Source organism: Panthera tigris, chromosome C2, assembly GCF_018350195.1.
Source record: "Panthera tigris isolate Pti1 chromosome C2, P.tigris_Pti1_mat1.1, whole genome shotgun sequence".
Lineage (NCBI taxonomy): Eukaryota > Metazoa > Chordata > Mammalia > Carnivora > Felidae > Panthera > Panthera tigris.
In genome coordinates, this window is record NC_056668.1 from 146774022 (window position 1) to 146794661 (window position 20640).

The window sequence follows — 20640 nt, forward strand, 5'->3', positions numbered from 1 at the left end:
AGCGACACTTAATTGGTGCTTTCAAAGGATCAACAAATTGACAAACCCTTAGCTAGGCTAAGAAAAAAAGAGAAAAGACTCAAAGAAAACAATCAGAAATGAAAGAGGAGACATTAACACTGAAGTCACAAAAATGAAAAGGATCCAAGAGACTACTAGGACAATGATATGAATATACGTTCTAGGATAATCTAGAAAGGGATGTATTTCGAGAAACATGCAGCCTTCCAAGACTGAATCGTGAAGATTTTAAAAATCCAGACAGACCTATGATTAGCGAGATGAAATCAATGATCAAAAACCTCCCAAGAAAGATAAAGCCCAGGGCCAAATGGCTTAGCTGGAGAATTCTACCTCACATTCAAAGAGGAATTACTCCAATCCCCCGGCAGCCCCTGGCAATTGTGGAGGGGAGGGCTACGTCTGTCCTTAAGTGTCTGCCCACTCGAAGTACGGCTCTGGTAAGTTGTGCATCTCCCATAGGAAGCAGACTGGCTTGCCTGGGGGAGAGGCTCTATGAAAATGTGGAGGTCAGACTCCCTTTGAGCCACAACTTGACATTCCTAAACTTGTTTCTAGGGGCCAGATGGTTACCTTTCTCCCTATCTGCTGCTTGACTTAACTGCCCATGGCCATTGGACCCCACTGGGCCTGTGCATCTGCTGCTGTTGGGGCGAAGGCTAACGGGGTAGCACAGGTGTGTTGACGATTACCCGATTCCAGTGTTTCCTGGACAGACCATCATGCTTTAGGGCCTCCTAAATTGTCTTCTGTTTGAAACAAAAAGGCCTGATAATCCGGACACCACAGAATTAAGAAGAGTGGACACAACAAAGGAGTATAGATTCCAAAGAGGCAAGCGTGTCTGCTAGGGCCCCTTCGGCTCCGTGGAAGCAGGGAGGCCTGCAGGCCAGGAGACCAGAACTCTCACTCGAAGATGAAGCATCTTCTGTCCTGCCCTCAGAGCCGGTTAAACATCCGGGGGTGAGTAGACCCCAGAGAAGAGCAGCCCAGACAGACAGCTAGAGAGCCTCCTGCCCAGAGTACAGTGGTCCTTCACATGAGGGCTCAGCTCTTCACACCCTGCATCTTTGGTGGAGGGAAGCATTTCAGAGCCCTCCCTGTTTGATTTTTATTTCAGTTCTTTTGAGATCGACATTAAAGAGTGGCCGTGTGACTTCTGGTATTATACTGTTTACCACTGTGTCAGAACCTTTTGGTCTGATCTCCTCCTTCCCTGGTGCCTAAAGGTAGGACAGAGGTGGAGATGTCCTAGGGAGAAACAGGTTCACCCTGTGAGCCGTCCCCACAGGGCACCTGTGATGAAGTGCGGTCAACACAAATCAAGGCTTGCACGAGTAAGATTTCTCCTTGACCGCCAGCGGAGCCGTGGACCTGTGGGCAGTGCTGGGAGGTTCTGTAGCAGAAAGCAGTCCTCGGACCTGGCTTTGAGCCATGGCTCTACTAGCTTTGTAGAATGTGGTTTTGGAGATGGCTGTTCACTGCTCTGAGCCCAGAGCCTGGATGGGGATTGTGATTATCTACATCGTGTGGCTGTTGTGTGGCTTGAGTGGGAGGAGAGTGTGTAACTGGTAATACTTTAGGTCAGTGTGGTGCTCAGAGGCAAGACGTTAGTGTTGTTATAAGATCGAGTGTCTCCCACGGACAAGTGGCAGACGCTGTTTTACAGCATCCCATCCCCTCCCATCCTATTGCTTCTTTCCTATCAACCTTTCATCTCTTCTGTTCCTTAAGAGATATCCTTTGGCCTCTGCCTCCTTACCTTTTATACCCCCACACGTCACTAAAACGAAGGGATCCAGCCTTCGCATAAATTTGCTGAAAGAAACAAGTTGGGCCGGGAGCCATGTTGGCATCTGACGGCAAAGGGTTCCATCCATCCAGGCCGCAGGGAAGGAGAGGCCTCGAATTATTGCCACTTCCCATCCCTCTGCTCCTGGGTGCCATCACCACACAGCTTGCTCTGGTTCCTTGAGCTATTTGGGTAGGACTGGCTGCTGCATTGCTTATTGGTGACCCAGGACCACCGACCAAATGCTTTTCACTGACTCATGAGAATCCTGAGGTTCCGGGTGTTCTTTATAGACCCGAAGATTGTTGATCGGGTCAGTGCCGTCCGAGATTCCTCTTGGGTCCCTGGGGCATGGGGCTTCAGGTGGAAGGGAGGGGTGGAAGGTGAGGCTTCTCAAACATGAGCGGCAGGGGGACTTGTGAAAACCCGTTGCTGGGCCCCTTCCCCACGAAGGCTGATTCAGCAGAGCGGGGTGGGCCTGAGTGTTGGCGTTTCTGGCAAGCTCCTGGGGATGCTGATCCTGCTGCTCTGGGACCACACACTTGGTGAAGAAGCAAGGCTGGAGGGCAGAGGTTGGCAAATGATAGCCTGGCAGCCAAATCCAGCCTGCTGCCTGTTTTATAAATACAGTTTTAGTGGTACGCACTTACTCCCATCCATTTGCATAATGTCTGTGGCCACTTTCATGCAACAGTGGCAGAATTGAGCAGTTGTGACAGAGACCATATGGCCCGAAAAGCCAAAAGTGTTTACTATGTGGTCCTTTACAGAAAAAGCCTACCAACTCCTGCTCTAGTCGTTCCTCTGCACCCTGATCCTGTTCTAATTATGGGCACAGACCCCTACCCCCCACCTTCTTTCACTAGCTAGGTGTGCTAGGACCCTTACTGTCAAATTGCCAGCTATGCTGAGCATTAGGTCATGTTTCCTGGGAGAAAAAACATGAGACCAGTAGTCACTGCTGTTCGCCTAGATCTTTGCAGATCACAAAACACCTTGAAACCCTGAGCAACCTAGCTAGTGCTGTACCCATCTCATGGGGTTACAAACCGAGGCCCGGAGGTGAAATGGCCTACCTCTCCTCTCACAGCAAGTTCGTGACAAACTTAGGTCTTCTGTCCATTCTACCTACTACACTGCCTCTTGTGTATGAGCCCAAATTGGCCGAAACTTGGCATATTAGTCATCTATTACCATGTAGCAAATCACCCCCAAACTTAGCTTCAAAGAACAGTAAACATTTATTATCGCTCACAGTTTCTGTAGGTCAGGAGTCCGAGAGCACCTTGGCCAGGTGGTGGTGGCTCAGGTGTTTTCCTGAGGCTCAGTCAGATGTCATCTGGGGCTGCGGTCATTGAAGGCTTGACTGAGCCTGGAGAATCCACTTCCAAGATGGCTCACTCACCTGGCTGGCAAGGAGCTGCTGGCTGCTGATGGGTGGCCTCTGTTCCTCTCCATGTAGACCTCTCTGTAAGACTGCCTAAATGTCCCCACAACGTGACTGCTAACCAACTGACTTCCCCGGAGCACGATATTGAGACAGCAACAGGTAGGCTTTACGACTTAGCCTCCCAAGTCACATAGCATCATGTCTGCCATACTTTGTTCACCAGAAACAATTCACTACATTCAAGAGGATCCTACATTTGAGAGGCATGTCAAGGAATCTGTGGACATATTTTAAAGCCAGCCCTGTATTTGCATTCTATTTCCTTCTGGGAATATTGGGGTCCCGAGGTGTTGTCTCAGGGCAGATCTAGTTGATCATAGACTGAAGTCCTAAGCAAAAGCAAGGTTAAGTCACAAATTCTTAGCAAGACCTAGGCCTGAAGCTTCGTTTTGCTCCGGAGTACCCAGGGGTTTCCTACAATCGTATTTGAGGAGGGGTCAAGGAGGGCCAGAGAGAGACACCCACTCTCATGGCGTATATGGAAAGTAGGATGAAAACCACATGGGTGAAACCCCAGCTGATTTGATATGCTCCTCCCATGTGCTGGCCTCCCCACTCCCACTGGAGAACTGGGTTTCTTATCCTATTCTTCCCGTTTCCACATTGGGAAAGAAGAGGCCCAAAGAGGCCAAGCTTCTTATTGGGGAATCAGCAGCGTCTGAGGCCCCTTGGTTTCGCTGGCCGATACTCCCCATAGTCCCTCCTATAGAATATTAAATACACTGCAGTAAAAATCTCATAGGGGTACACAAAGAAGGCCATGAACTTGTGGGATTAAATTTGCCCTTCCAAGTCTTTCTCTTAATTAATCCTTATCTCATTTGGCGGCTACATTTCTTGTCAGATCTGTTTCTAGGCAATGTCTGGTTCAAGTGAGTGAATACCAGACCAAGTTTATTCTTCCACATCCTGCCACCTCTGTGGAATGCGCTTTAAGTGTAGGAACTCATCCAGACAGATGGTAAACTCTGCTGTCTCCATGGAACAGGTATCAGAGGGCCTTAATCTTTCATAAGCGGTGTTTGGCCACCCTCTAGTGGATAAGTGGAGAAGGTCACATGCTTACTGAACAGAAGAGCTACATTATAATCCTGAAGGGGCGTGGAGAGGACTGCTGTAAAGATCCCTTTTTTTTTTTTCTTTTAATGTCTTTATTTATTTTTGAGACAGAGAGAGACAGAGCATGAGCAGGGGAGAGGCAGAGAGAGAGGGAGACACAGAATCTGAAGCAGGCTCCAGGCTCCAAGCTGTTAGCCCAGAGCCTGATGCGGGGCTCGGACTCACAGACTGTGAGATCATGACCTGAGTGACCTGAGCTGAAGTCGGACGCTTAACCGACTGAGCCACCCAGGCGCCCCGTAAAGATCCCTTTGACTGTATAAAGAAAATACTCGGCAGGTGTAGGCAGCAATCAGCCTGAGGATGATGCAATTCTTTGAGGTGCAGGGAAAGGGTACATGCTTTTATCCTATCACCTCCTCTGGCTCAATGGATTAATAACCTGGTTTGTTTGAATCAATGCAGGAACCAAAAATATTAAGTACATGTATATAGGTGCATGTGTGCATGTTTCCTGGGCAGACACTATGTGTGCTGGTCAACAGGAGTGGCTAAATGTTTTCTGTAAAAGGCCAGATAGCGAAGACTTTAGGTTTTGCAGCCGAAGGCCACATATAGTACTCTGCCACTGTAGCATGAAAACAGCCATAAATAATATGTAGATTAATGAGCATGGCTGTGTTCAAGGGCTTTATATACAGGCAGCGGGCTGCATGTGGCCATAGTCCATAGTCGGAACACCCTGGTGAAGGAGAGTTGAACTGAATTGTGTTTGTCTCACACTGGACAGTACGTTCCTTGGGACAACAACAGCGTGCCTTGCCCACCTTTGGACCCTGAGCACCTGGCACTGTGTCTGACCCAAGATGGCTCTCATGTCAACCTCTGTAATGTATCAACTTTCTTCCTGGATTTCTTGGAATTCATTGAATTAAAAGCATACTCTCTGCATTGGGTGTTTGCACCATCAGAGAAAATAGGATTAGCTGCTATCCCTATTTTCTTTCTACTTGTCCCTGTTTTTTTTTTTTTTTTTTTTTTAAGGCTTTTTAAATTTATTTTTGAGAGAGAGCACACAACGGGGGAGGGGCAGAGAGAGAAGGGGACAGAGGATCCAAAGCAGGCTCCACCCTGACAGCAGGGAGCCCAATGCTCAACTGACTGGGCCACCCAGGTGCCCCTCTGCTTCTCCCTATTTAAAATGAACCAATGTGTCATCTGAGAGACTAATAGATAAAAAGTTTCCATGCCACCCTCAAGATGGCACCCCCTAGTGGCCCAGCCTTAGTGGGCAGCTGCTGGGAATCTTGTTTGCAGAACCAGGGATGGGTTTGTATCAAGGCATTTGCTCACTTTACCAGAACCTATTTCTGCCCAGAGACTTGGACCTGGGGTGGGGGGGGGGGGGTGGCGGTGGAGCTGGCTGGTGACATTCTAGGTAATGCTGCCTCCCTAACACAGAAAGAGCACAGCCTAAGAGCCAGCTTCTCTGTCTCCAACACCAGCCTTTTTAGCCCTGCATGTGGCTATTCCTCCTGGGCAGGTTTGTGGTTGGCCAAACCACTCTGTTTCTGCTGTTTTCACTCATGGTAGTAGCTGTCCTTTATAGAGTATATTGTCTCATCATGTGAAATACTGTTATCCCTATACTGCAGATGAAGAAACTGAGACACAGATAAGTTCAGTGATTTGGGCATGATACTGTTATTGTATAGCAAAATATTTAAAAGTTTGGACTGTTAGTTAACACACTGTGCCTCAATTTCCCCATAAAATGATAAAATGGTTGTGAGAAGCTATTTTAGTTATGTGGGTTAAATGAGGGAAGGCACGAGAAGCACTTCCTTACTCCGTAATAGATACTACGCTATTGCTGTTACCTGGAGCTTGGGCATATAGTAGGTGCTCAATAAATCCTGGGTAACTAAATTAATTTGTCCCGTCACACAGCTGGTAAGACTTCAAAGCCTGACTCTTTCTGCCAAATCATATGGCCATGGCGTCGTATCATTTAACCAAATAGGAGCAGAGGACACGATAATGGTGACATTGAAGGTGTCCACACTGGGCAGAGAGGACAGAGCTTGAGGGTCAGACACCCCCAGTCCAGTCAGCCTGCCATCGTGTTGGTATTATTGCTTACAGAAGAGCCCTCAATCTCAAGCCACATATCCAGGGAGCTGGAAATAGATACGACTCCTTGGCTCCATGCAAGTGTAAAGATTTTGAACTACAGAGAAAGGCTGCTCTTACCTAAGAAAGGAAGAGGGGAGGTACTCCTGAGTCTTTGTAAACCTGCTAATATAATAATACTAGCATAATAGTAATAACAGACAGGCACCTAGCATTGTCGTGCGTGTGTTACTTAACTGTGTGGTCTTCCTACACCCTGCAAGGAAAGTCTCTATATCCTTGTGTCGATTTTACAGATAAGGAAACTGAGGCTCTGGTCAGTAATTTGCCCAGCAGCAGGGAGTGGAAGGCAGGCAGGCTGACTCCAGAGTGTGTGATTTCCTCACCAGGCATACTCTGCCTCTCAGTCTGAATTTCCATGAGTGGTAGCGTCACTCCAGACAGTGAGTGGGGAAGGAGAAGGAAGAAATCAAGACCTTACAGTACAAAGTAAAGCATCACCAGACTGGAAGTCACAGCTGCGTGCTGATTCTGCTTTGACCGCTAACTAGCCTCGTGATTCTAAGCTTGTTGCTTCTGAGCATCTCCGGAACTTCTCGTCCAGCACTAACCTTCTTTGACCCTCAGACCACCTCAGAGTGAGCCTTGACTTTGAGAGAGGATGCTGTCTGGAGACTGATATCCATCCAGTGCTGGGCCATGAATCAGCTTCTTCTGGAACTGGACTTGCTGTTGATCTTCCCGTGTTAGGACAGAACCTCGGGAGATTCAAATCACCAGGTGGGGTGTCGTCGCAGTGTCAGCATTCCCGCTACCGTGCAGATTTTGCCTGGTCGACTCCCATGCACTGATTACATCTCAGACTTCCTCTGACCATCCGTGCTTGGGTCCTTATGCCTTACATTTTCACATCAGCCTCATTCCTTTCATAGGACTCACACAGTTTATAGTTAAATACCCATCCGTGTACCTACTCTGAGGACAGCAAGGACATCTCCAGTAGCTGATATCCGGTGCCCCTTCATTGCAAGGAATAAGTATGTAAATGATTTAAAGCCCAGTGAGGTACATTAGAGGTGTGCTGAGCTCACGCCTGGAACAATGCCGTTCCCCTGGGCAAAGCCAGCTGGGAACAGCTGGTACCTTGCTCCTAGAGTAGCCTAGTGGATCGTCACAAGTCACCTGTCTGTCTTCCAGGCTGATGTACAGATGCAGTAAGCGATGCTCATGCCAGTCAATGCTAAAAGCAGAAATAAGTCCGCCAACCTGTTTGCCATAGCAACGCGGCATTTCCTGCCCCACCAACAGTGCCAGAGAAACTGCTGGCGCATAATAGATGCTCTGCGGATGTTCGACTAAATGAGACCCTTTAGCACCACGTCAGGTAATTCTTCTGTAGCTGTCACAAATTTCACAGGCTTCATAGACTTAACTTCACAGGAGAGGCCTCACAAGCAAACTTATTTTGTGTTTCAGTGTGATTTTTAGAAGTCTAAGGCATCCGATTTCTTTGTGTGGGGGCCATGTACATACAGGAGACAGAGAAACGCTGTTGCAGTCAGCTCATTGAGAGCCTCAACAGGTGACCATTGACAATTTCAATTAAAAAAAAAAGTTCTTCGGGACGCCTGGGTGGCTCAGTCGGTTAAGTGTCTGACTTCAGCTCAGGTCATGATCTCGCTGTTCGTGAGTTCAAGCCCAGCATCAGGCTCTGTGCTGACAGCTCAGAGCCTGGAGCCTGCTTCGGATTCTGTGTCTCCCTCTGTCTCTCTGCCCCTCCCCCACTCGAGTTCTGTTTCTGTCTCTGTTTCTCTCTCTCAAAAATAAGTAAACATTAAAAAAAAATTCTTCATAGAAAGGCACGTGTATCTGGTACCATTAAGAGTAGAGGCACACAGCCTCCTGCCAAAGCACAAGGCAGTAATTGAAACATTCAATGTTCATAATGACCCTGGGTCATCAAAAGGTTCAGCTATATTAGGAATACTGTACTTCATTTTAAAAGGGAGATACAAAACATTCATTCAACTGAGCTCATTACCCTGTTGTTCATGAGGGAGGTTGGAGAAGAAACCTTAGTTCCCTAAAAAATAAAAGTCTTTAGCTTGATAAAGGGCACCCACCAACTGTCAACAACAGACCTCATACAAATGTAAACATGAAAATAAATAAAGTAGAATAGGATAAGGATGGTCACTGTCATGTGGTAGATGGTTCTGGAGATTCTAGTTAATGTGGCATAAGAAACACAAACAAGTCATATAAATATTGGAAAGCATCAAAACTGTTCTTGTGGGCATCGTAGCCAGAAAATTCTAGGGAATCAGCTGAAATCAGTAGGGTGGTCAAATACCTGGAGAACTGAAAGGCTGATGACAAAAGGCGGTTCTCACCCCAATACCTCCTTACTCCGGGGTCTCCCTCCCAAGAGACAGAGGTCTCTACTTGGGACACCTCTGACTTTACTCACATCCACAGCCACAAATAATATGAGCGGTGCCACAATCTTATGTGTTAACTAGTAACCTTCTGTTACCATCTGCCTTAGCTTGGGCTGCCATAACAATATACCATAAGCTGGGTAGCTTAAACTCATACTTTTGGATGCCTACTGGAAGTCCAAGGTCAAGGTGCCAGCAGAGTTGGTGCTTGGTGGGACTTTTCTCCTTGAGTTGGAGACAGCTGCCTTCTTTTTCCTTTCTTTTCTTTTTTCTTTTCTTTTCTTTTCTTTTCTTTTCTTTTCCTTTCCTTTCCTTTCCTTTTCTTTTCTTTTCTTTTCTTTCTTTTTCTTTCTTTCTTTCTTTCTTTCTTTCTTTCTTTCTTTCTTTCTTTCTTTCTTTCTTTCTTTTTACCACCAAATAGGTTGTTGTTTTTTTTTTAACAATTTCAGGAATAGAATTTAGTGATTCATCACTTACATGTAACTCCCAATGCTCATCCCAATAAGTGTCCTCCTTAATGCCCCTCATCCATTTAGCCCATCCCCCACCCAACACCTTGCCAGCACCCCTCAGTTTGTTCTCTGTATTTAAGAGTCCCTTATGGTTTGTCTCCCTCTCTGTTTTTATCTTATTTTTGCTTCCCTTCCCTTATGTTCATCTGTTTTGTATCTTAAACTCCACATATGGGTGAAATTGTATGATATTTGTCTTTCTCTGATTTATTTCGCTTAGCATAATACACTCTAGTTCCATCCACATTGTTGCAAATTTCATTCTTTTTTATCACTGAATAGTATTCCATTATATATATGCCACATCTTCTTTATCCATTCATCCATCAATGGACATTTGGGCTCTTTCCATACTTGGCTGTTGCCTATAGTGTTGCTGTAAACATTGGGGTGCATGTGCCCCTTCGAATCAGCATACCTGTATCCTTTAGGTAAATACCTAGTAGTGCAATTGCTGAGTCGTAGGGTAGTTCTATTTTTAACTTTTTGAGGAACCTCCATACTGTTTTCCAGAGTGGCCGCACCAGCTTGCATTGCCACCAACAGTGCAAAAGAGATCCTCTTTCTCCGCATCCTCGCCAACATCTGCTGTTGCCTGAGTTGTTAATGTTAGCCATTCTGACGGGTGTGATGTGGTATCTCATTGCGGTTTTGATTTGTATTTCCCTGATGATGAGTGATGTTGAGCATCTTTTCATGTGTCTGTTAGCCATCTGGATGTCTTCTTTGGAAAAGTGTCTATTCATGTCTTTTGCCCATTTCTTCACTGGATTGTTTTTGGGGTGTTGAGTCTGTTAAGTTCTTTATAGATTTTGGATACTCCCCCTTTGATATGTCATTTGCAAATATCTTCTCCCATTCCCTCGGTTGCCTTTTAGTTTTGCCAGACAGCTGCCTTCTTGCCGTGTCTTCACATCACTTTTCTTCGGTGCCTGTGCAGGGGTGGGGTGGGATGTGCTTTCTGGTATCTTGTAAGAGCACTAATCCCATCATGAGGGACCTGCCCTCATGACCTCACCTAAACCTAAGTACCTCCTAATGGCCCCATCTCCAAATACCATCCCATAGGGGGTTAGGGCTTCAACATATACATTGGCAGGTGGTGGGGGGCTTGGACACAATTCAGTCCGTAGCACCATCCCTGTTGCTTCTGTCCTCCATGTTATGATGCATTTAGGTTGATATTTAGTGTTCATTGTTATCTCTGTGCAAATATTATTTAGGGTGGAGGGTTGTAGTGAACACCTAACTACAGACAACTGTTGCAGTTTCTTTCTTTTGGTTTTTACTTAAGTTATTAACATAGTACAACTATTTTTATTTGCTTAGGGTTTTTTTTTTTTTTTGTAGCTAATTTGTCTCACATTTTTCCCGTATTAGCCTCTTAGTAAAGTTGCCCACAAGGGCTGTCACATCACATAGTCACAGGGTCATCTTTATCTTAGATGATAAAAATCATCGTGGGGCCTCCCTTCACTTTGGAATTCCCTTTACCTTTGTATTGGGCTGAATTTCTTGGATCCCTTATCTTCCTGTTTCTTGGTTTCCTCCCTCACTTTGGTAGAGCAAGTTTCCTAATAGCCTCACCAGGTTGAAAAGAAAGTAAAGTGACATAAAGCAGGTGGTGATAGCCTTTGTCGTGCCTGTCTTCTGAGTCACTGTCCCAGTCTGGCATGGAGCACCTGTCCTGCCTGATTTCCCCTCATCTTGGGGATTGCTCTCACCTCTCTCCTGTATAGCTTTCCTCTTAGTCTAGTCCATGTTTCCTTTTTAAGAGTTTCTACCCTCATTTTGGTGAATCACATCCAACATTGCATGTTTGGGGGGAGTGGAGGGAGGAATGTGTTCTTCTCATGCTCTTCATTGATAATTTTCCTGGGTAATTTTGGGGCTAGAAATCATTTTCCCAGGGTGCCTGGGTGGCTCAGTCGGTTAAGTGTTCGACTCTTGGTTTCAGCTCAGGTCATGATCTCATGGTTCATGAGTTTGAGCCCCGAGCCAGACTCTGCCCTGACAGTGCAGAGCTTGCTTAGGATTCTTTCTCCCTCCCTCTCTCACTGCCCCTCCACCCCCCAAAATAAATAAACTAAAAAAAAGAAATCATTTTCTGATTTGAAGGCATTTGCCTGTGTCTTCTAACATCCTATTTCTTTTAGAAAAGCTTAAAAGCTATTCTTGTTTCTGATCTTGGGTAGGTGACCTGTTTGTTCTTTGGTCCTTTAAAAAAATCTTCTCGGGGCGCCTGGGTGGCTCAGTCGGTTAAGCGTCCGACTTCAGCTCAGGTCACGATCTCACGGTCCGTGAGTTTGAGCCCCGCGTCAGGCTCTGTGCTGACTGCTCAGAGCCTGGAGCCTGTTTCCGATTCTGTGTCTCCCTCTCTCTCTGGCCCTCCCGTGTTCATGCTCTGTCTGTCTCTGTCTCAAAAATAAATAAATGTTAAAAAAAAAATTTTTTAATAAAAAAAAATAAAAAAATCTTCTCTTTGTACCTGATGTGCTGAAATTTCATGATTTACCTTCTTCATTGGTATCTGTTTTCATCCATTGTGCTGGGTTCTCAGGGGAGCCCTTTTATGTGGAAATTCATGTCCTTAAATTCTGAGATTTCTTCAGTGATTCTGTGGTTGATATCTTTCCCTCCATTTTCTCTAGTTTATATTCTTAAAACATATCATTCAGGTGGTTGACCTCCTGAACCTGTCCTCTAATTGCCCTCTATCCTGGTTTCTTTTTTTTTTTTTTCATCTTTTTGTTTCTTCACTGTCTTTTCTAGAAGGTTTCTTCAATTTTATCATGTAACACTTTCACTGCATTTTAAAATTTCTGCTATCCTATTTGTAATTTCAAAGCTAATTTTGTTTCTGAAGGACTGTTTATGTCCTTTCTGTAACCTGTTTTTGGTTCACTTCTATAATGTCTTTTCTCCCTGAGGATACTGATTCTTTTTCTCCCTCTTCAAAGTTCCTTTCTTCCAGTTTGTTTTTTGGTCTCAGCTCTCTGCCCCATTATACAAGCTTTTTTTTTTTCTTCCCCCATCACAGATCTGGTAACCTTGGTTGTCTGCCTATGTTTTAAGAGTACAAAGCTGTTGGGATGCTCGAAGCACGTAGGTGGGGCTTATCAACTTGGAACTTCATTGTGGGTTGACCTGGCCAAGCTGTGTGTTGGTGAATCCCCAAGGCCTTTTCTCTTGTGGGAGTGAAGGCTTGGCTGCCAGTACCCCCAAGAACCCATGGAAGGGAAAGGTTAGGGACTGGGAGGGTAGGGAAGTCTTCACAGTCTTCACAGAGTCATAGAAGTCTCTTGTTTTCAGGTCGTTACTCAAACCTTCAACTGTGCCCCTCAGTCCAGAGACCTCCGCGCCCCCCCCCCTTTTTTAAACCTTCTTTAGAGTGGTTCTCAAACAGGGTGATTTTGCCTCCCAGGAACCAGTTGGCAATTTCTGGACACGTTTTCGATTATCAGTAAGAGGAAGAGGGAAAGCTTGGTGCTGGCATCTAGTAGATAGAGGCCAGGGATGCTGCTAAATATCCTGCTCAGGACAGCCCTCTGCAACAATGAATTGTTGGCCTCCTGTGTCAGTAGGACTGAGGTTGAGAATCCCTATGTAGAATAAACTTGCAGACCAATGACAAAGGTGGGGCATTCACCCAGTAGCTTAAAGTAGGACAGAAGGTTAGGACACAGCTACTTTCTTTCTCCCCCCAGCGCTCCCCCTCTTTTGTTACACAGTCTGTGCCCAATATGGGGCTCGAACTCATAACCACAATATCAACAGTCACATGCTCTATTGGGTGAACCAGCCAGGCACCTCCACCCCCCACTTTTTTAAAGTCATCTAGGACACAGCTACTTTCAAACAACTTTCCACAAATCCTCCTTACTTGAGCAACCCCCCCCTTCTCTCCCAGTCCCCCTCCCAGAGGTGCCTGAGTCTTTTCAGACTTTGCAGTGAGCCTCATTGGTTCTTTACTTTCCCTGTCAACCAGCTTAGCATTCAGCTTTCTCATAGTGGCCAAGTCCATTATCCTTTATCCATTCCAAGCTTCTAAAAATGTGTCGCTTTTGTCTCCTTTCCTATTCATCCCATTCTCGTGATAATTTTAGAATGGTTTTGGGAAGGAGCAAAATTAGATTCATGTGTTTGACTTGACATCTTTATCCGGAAGCCTAAAGTACGTGCTGAAGCTATGGTAGCTGGCACTCGAACGGCAGTCACAGACGGGTGGACTAAAATAAAGATTCCAGAAACCCACCCAGTATGTGAAAAATCACCAATAAGTGATTACGGATCAATTGACTATGTGTTAGAAAAAAATTAAAATTAGCCTTTACTCACCCCATATATGGAACTTAATTCTAGTTGGATTAAAGATCTGAACCTATATACAAACTGTAAAAAAATAGATGAGGGTTTTTTAATTTTAGAGAGAGAGTGTGTACATGTGCATGAGCAGGGGAGGGAGGGAGGGAGGGAGGGAGAGAGAGAGAGAGAGAGAGAGAATGAATATCTCAGTCAGGCTCCACATTCAGCACACAGCCAGAGGAGGGCCTTGATCCCACAACCCTGGGATCATGATGTGGGCTGAAATCAGGAGAGGACACGCAACTGACAGAGCCATTCAGGCGCCCCTATAGGACAATATTTTTATAATCTTGTGTTGAAGACCTTCCTAAGCAGGTAAGAATAGAGGAAGGCTTAAATGGGGACCAATTAACTATGTAAAAGTTTGGGGTACCTGGATGTCTCAGTCAGTTAAGCGACCAACTCTTGATTTTGGCTCACATCATGATTGGACCTGCTTTGGATTCTCTCTCCCTTTCTGTCTGCCCCTCCATGGCTTGTGCGTGTGCTCTCTCTCTCTCTCTCAAAAATAAAAAGCACTGGGGTGCCTGGGTGGCTCAGTCAGTTTAACGTCCAACTTCAGCTCAGGTCATGATCTCATGGTACATGGGTTCAAGCCCCACATTGGGCTCTGTGCTGACAGCTTAGAGCCTGGAGCCTGCTTTGGATTCTGTGTCTCCCTCTCTCTCTGCTCCTCCCCTACTCATGCTTTGTCTCTCTCACCTTCAAAAATAAATAAAAACATGAAAAAAATTTTTAATTAAAATAAATTAAAAAATAAAAATAAAAAGCATTAAAAAATTAACTATGTAAAAGTTTAAAACTTCCATATGACAAAAGACTCTGTTAAAAAAAGATAGTTAAAAAGCAAACCTGGATGGGGAAAATACTGCCACAGATATGATCAGTTACCATCCCTCGTATGTAGAGAACTTTACAAATCAGGAAGGAAGTGATGTTTTAAAAAACGTAGCAATAAATAAGGAAAGAACTCAAAGTGGCTAACAAGCATTTGAAAAGGTGTCGTGCCATCGTCACCACTGATCAGGAAAATGCAAACTACAACAGACAAGGGGAATACTATACACCAGTGGTTCTGAGCGTGTGGTCCCCGGACCCACAGCATCAGCACCACCTGGAAATTTGTAGAAATGCACATCTTCAGATCCCATTCTAGATCGACAGAAACAAACTCTGAGGGTGGGGTCCGTCCATCTGTGGTTTAACACGCCGGGCAGGTGATTCTGATGCTCACGGCCCAACTGTCAAAATTGGCCTAGATCGGTATGTTTGAGAACCACAGCCGTGTAGCCAGGAGAAAGAAGAAATGGCATTCGGTTGTCGTGCTTGAATCACACCATGCTGCGTGAAAGAAACCAGATGCAAGAGTACATACTGTGGGATTCCATGTATGTGAAGTCCAAAAACAAGCAACGCTAATCCAGAGTAATAGGAATCAGGAAGACGGTCAGTTACCCTCAGAGAAGGGAAGGAGTAAGTAGAAGTGAGGTTACAGGGTCCGGGACACTGGTCACATTCTGTTTCTTGGTGCAGGTGCTGGTTACACAGGTTTGTTCCTGTTCGTGAAAATTCATCGTTCACTTCGGATTTGTACACTTTTCTCTATGCTGCATTTCAGTAAAGCAGGGAAAGGCAAAATGTGAGATCTCTTTCTTTTTTAATCGGGTTTGAAATATTTAAAGCGAGGGGCTGGCTCAGTCGGTTAAGGGGCAGACTTCGGCTCAGGTCATGATCTCGCGTGATCTCGCGTGAGTTCGAGCCCCGCGTCGGGCTCTGTGCTGACAGCTCAGAGCCTGGAGCTTGTTTCAGATTCTGTGTCTCCCTCGCTCTGACCCTGCCCTGTTCATGCTCTGTCTCTCACTGTCTCAAAAATAAATAAAACGTTAAAAAAATTTTTTTAAAAAATGAAATATTTAAAAGGAGGGAACTTGGGGTTGAAGGGAAGACCATGCTTTAGTACAGTCAGTCCAAGCCTTGGATGAGTAATTGGGCAGTATCTCTAACACTTCGTATAGCCTAGAAATTTCACTTCTCAGAATCCATCCTGGAATTTAGGTATAAATTAAAAGAATGTTCCCTGGGCATTTTTATACAAGCATGAAGGAGAAAACTTAAATTTCTCTCAGTCGGGAACTGGTTACATGAATTATAGAAAACCGGGCAACTGTCAAAATTGGCCTAGATCGGTACGTAGTAACGTGAAAGGAGGTCCCGCATCGTATGTGTACTCAGAGAAGCAAGTTATAAGCACCGTGCACAGCGTGATTCATATTTTCAAGGGAGAAAGAAAAGGATATACTGGTGGTAGTTACAGATGCAAAGGAAAGAAGAAGGGTAGATTTAAAATTTTTATATTGGTTTCTCTTGAGAATTTACAGTTGGCGGATGGGGGTTGTTGCTTCTTTGTATATTTTATATATGCTGTGTTTATTTTTACCTGCATTTATCACTCCCGAATTTTGAGTCTTAGCTTTACCATTCAAAAAAGTCTTAGCCTAAAAAAATGCTCATCAGTGACAAAAACAAACACTGTTTTTGTAGTCTAAGCAAATAAAGAGCTAGAGTTTGTTTTGAACGCACACATACACCCACACAGCAGGAGATGAATAACATTTTTGTGGAGTGATTTTCATCAGTATCAGTTATAGTAAGAGACAAAAGGCTTGCTTTTTATTTCTGTTACCTAGGAAATTCACTTGGGTAGAATTCTTTTCTTGACAGGGGCATTCTTTTAACTGTGTTTGCTGGTGAGGTCATGGGTCAGGTACTCCTGCTCTTTGAGAGATGGCTCAGTTAACGACATTGTCCCTGTGTGTAAAAGATGACCACTGCTAGCACATTAGACAAAGCGTCTCTAGGCAGTGGACTCTGCTTTAATAATGAAAAACGTTTCACATTCAGAGCCAAGAGCTGTTAGCTGAGCCTGGTGAGCTGGACACGGGCTTCTACTGGAGACTCTTAAACCCTTGCACTCCCCTGGAAAGACACCCTAACCCTGTTTGCCATGCTTCTTTCACACACCGTAATGTTTCCTGGGTGCATCATCAACAAAGGGCTGTTCTGACCCTTTCAGTTGGAATCAAGAACGCCGAGATATTATTTCAGGCACCACCACGCTGGATTACATCTACTACCTGTCTCACTGATCCAATGAGTGTCACATATATGTGTGTAGATTACCTGTCGGTTATGCTGAATTCAGGCCCGAAATCCCATTAGTGTGAGGCTTCGCACTTTCCGGAATTCTGTCCCATTTTGTACATCACTTTCGATAAATTCTGCTGCCACAAATGTAAGCATAAAAACACATCTCCATTAAGCATTGCTTTGGAATTCGTGTACAATATCAACTAGATCAAAAGAACAGCGACTTTCAACTCTAAAGAAGGGAAACAGCAACATTTAGAGTCTGTCTAGTGCTCTCCAGCACAGCATCCAAACTGTACCAGAGAGGTGGGCTTCTCTCCATGAGCAGTGTAAAATGTCCCTTGGAAACCTGTCTGAGGGCTTCAGTGTCTTTTTTTTTTTAATATTTATTTTTGAGAGAGAGAGCTCTAGCAGGGGAGGGTAGAGAGAGAGGATCTGAAACAGGCTTCTTGCTGGGAGCAGGGAGCCAGATGCAGGGCTTGAACTCATGAACCGTGAGATCATGACCTGAGCCGGAGTCGGACGCGTAACTGACTTGGCCACCCAGGTGGCCCATATGTGTCTTCCTTCTTAAAAAGGGGCCTGCACTCTTGTCCCTGCAGCGTCCCCTTCTAATCGCTATCTGGAGTCCCTGACCACCTCAGATTGCATGGGTTGAACAACTGAGGAACTGTTGTTCAGATCAGCCTGTTAACCTGTTCCTGTTTCATTGTTCCAGGTGAGGAAATGACACCCTAATGCACATCGTGTATCTTTCCAGAGACTCTGCATGTCTTTCCACTTTATCCTGGTCTAACCTGTGAAGTCTATTAACGTCCTAGCTGCTGCTGAAGTCTGTCTCGAATTCCCTCACTTGCATATTCACTGCCACCATCTCGGTCTTGAATATGTCATCTTCTCTCACTGAGACTATTGTGACAGTCTCTGAGCTTGTCTGCTTATGAGTGCACGCGCACGTGAACACACACACACACACACACACACACACACACACACACACCTTTCCCCTCCATGTGTCCATTCTCCTCGATCGGCCAGAGTGGTATCACAACCAAACTAACATGAGTTCCCTCCTTGGTGAGGCATAGAAGGAACCACACCTGGTGGAGTTGTGGCACAAAGGAAACTTTATCTGCAACAAATGAGATCAAGGGGAATAACTTCAAAGCCTTGACTCCCAAGCAAGGTGAAAGGGTTCCTTTTATTTAGGGTTAGGATGAATATTTAGATAGGGGAGCCTTGTCATCGTATGTAGAGGCGGGCGTAAGGCCACGCGTGCGCCTTAAGGAAACATGCCTGTACATAAATGAGGTGAGGCTTGCCCTCTGACTTGGAGACTGGGTGGAGGTTTAGTATTACAGTGAGGTAAAGGTAACTGTTGGTCATTCCCTGGGTCACTCCATGGTCTAATCTGCACAGGCGTGAGTGGGGGTTAAGTGCAAACCGGTCTGTGAGTGGTCCGGCCACTTCCTGTTGCTTGAGGAGTAGTTTCAATTTCTATCATGGGATGTTATGCCCGTCCGGTCTTTTGCCTGAGTTAAAAGATAAGCTAGAAAGAAGAGCTTAAGGAAAAATGAGGGACAGAGGTTGATAAGTACAAGCAGGTGAGGCAGTAAAGGTCAGCTTCTGGGTCTATAGCTGGCGACAGTATAAAGAACTTACGCCTGGGCCCATATAATCTGACCCTTCCCAACCTAACATTTTGCACCAGTGTCCTAACTTTCTATACTTTCTTTACAGGTTCTAGAAGGCAGCAAAGCCCTTCCCCGCTCCGGACAAAAGTTCTGTGCCTAGAACTCTGTCTTCCCATCTGTCTCTCTCGCTAGCTCTTACTGGGTCTAGAGGGTATTCTTCAGCATGGCCTTCCCTGACACTTCCCATGCCTGCAACAAGGTCATATCTGTTATACACCCTTACCACAGCCTTCATTTTCCTTCACAGCATTTGTCACAATTAGAATTATGCAGATATTTCCCCCCACGAGGCTTTAAGTTATGTACAGCAGGGTGTGTTCAGTAATGTGTGCCTGACCCCGTCCTTGGGACCTGATAGCAGGAGGCCTGGCAGAGTTTAGGTGCTCTCAAGGGTTAAACAAGTGAGTGAAAACCATCTTCCCAGCTTTGTGATTAAAGTCTCTCTAGTATTTTGTTCCCTACACCTTGAACACAGCTAAAGCAGAAATGAGATAATTTGTCCTGAGTCACACAGCAATCCAGAACTTGCAGCCAGAGCCTGCCTGGGCTCCTGATGCTGTCTCCTGGGGATATGGTTTGGATCTAACTTCTTCATGGCTTAGGAATAAAGTCCTGGTCCCTGGAAGGTACTGGAATGCGAGATGCATACTTTGTCGCTGCTTCCCTTTGTTCAGGGCTAAAGACGCTTACAGTTTGGATCGGTTTCTTTTCCCTTGATGAAACCTGCCTCTAGTCCATGGGTGACATTCATTTGGCTTTGGCTTTGGTCTTGTTCATCAGCAGTGGTGAAGATTTGGATGGCTGTTACCGGAATAAATGCACAACTTTTCTGTGTCTCCCTCTCTCTCTGCTCCTCCCCTGTTCATGCTCTGTCTCTCTCTGTCTCAAAAATAAATAAATGTTAAAAAAAAATTAAAAAAAAAAAAAAGGGGTGCCTGGGTGGCTTGGTCGGTTAAGCGTCTGACTTCGGCTCAGGTCATGATCTCACGGTCCACGAGTTCAAGCCCCACGTCGGGCTCTGTGCTGACAGCTCAGAGCCTGGAGCCTGTTTCAGATTCTGTGTCTCCCTCTCTCTCTGCTCCTCCCCTGTTCATGCTCTGTCTCTCTCTGTCTCAAAAATAAATAAACGTTAAAAAAAAATTTTTTTTTTAAATAAAAAAAAATAAATGCACAACTTACGTTAAAACGCTGAATGCCGGCATCTGCCCTTGGCCCTTGCTTGTTCTTTTCAGAAGCTCTCTCAGGCCACGTGTTACTTGCCCTCTGCAAGGAAGAGGGGGAGGGGCGTGAGGGAAAGTGGGGGGCAGGGGGGGCAGACAGTAGTGGCCGTGGGGTATCCTCAGAGATTCATCCCTTGAGAGCGGATCAGTCCCAGTAGACCTCAAGTACACCTGCAGTCTTGTTTTCTTGACAAGTATCGGCCTGTGAGCAGATTCCAGCCACAGATGTGTGTGGTTTGTCCCCTCATAGCGTTTTAAAAATCATCATGAGTGCTAACATTTAAAAATCAAGATTATCGGGGTACTTGGGTGGCTCAGTTGGTTGAGTGTCCGACTGTCTTGGGGCACGATCTCTCAGTTTGTGAGTTCGAGCCCCATGTTGGGCTTGCTGCTGTCAACCTGTCAGCACAGAGCCTGCTTTGGATCCTCTGTCCCCCTCTCTCTGCCCCTCCCCTGCTAGCACTCTCCCAGGAATAAATAAATATTTAAAAATCAAGATCGTCATGTACAAGCTTGAGTTGCTGTGTTTTCTTGGAGGAAAAAAGAAAGATCTAAGAAAACTGGTGCACCACAGGGGTACCTGGCTGGCCCAATCAGTGGAGCGTGTGACTCTTGATCTTGGGGTCGTGAGTTCAAGCCCCACATTGGGGGGGGGGGGTAGAGTTTACTTTTTAAAAAATTGGCCCTCAAACCAATTTGACAATAAATTGTACCTTCTGGCGTTTATGGGCACCCGAGTTTGCAACCCGTTTTATATTTGTTAGTTGTATGTGGAAATATGAATAAAAGCTGTAATGGACACTTGA

General features: G+C 45.4%; 1 protein-coding gene across 3 annotated transcripts in view; it reads left to right on the forward strand.

The window, feature by feature from the left end:
• Nucleotides 1-20640, forward strand: part of CMTM8 (CKLF like MARVEL transmembrane domain containing 8) — a 107654-nt gene that overhangs the window by 73238 nt on the left and 13776 nt on the right. The window lies entirely within an intron of this gene.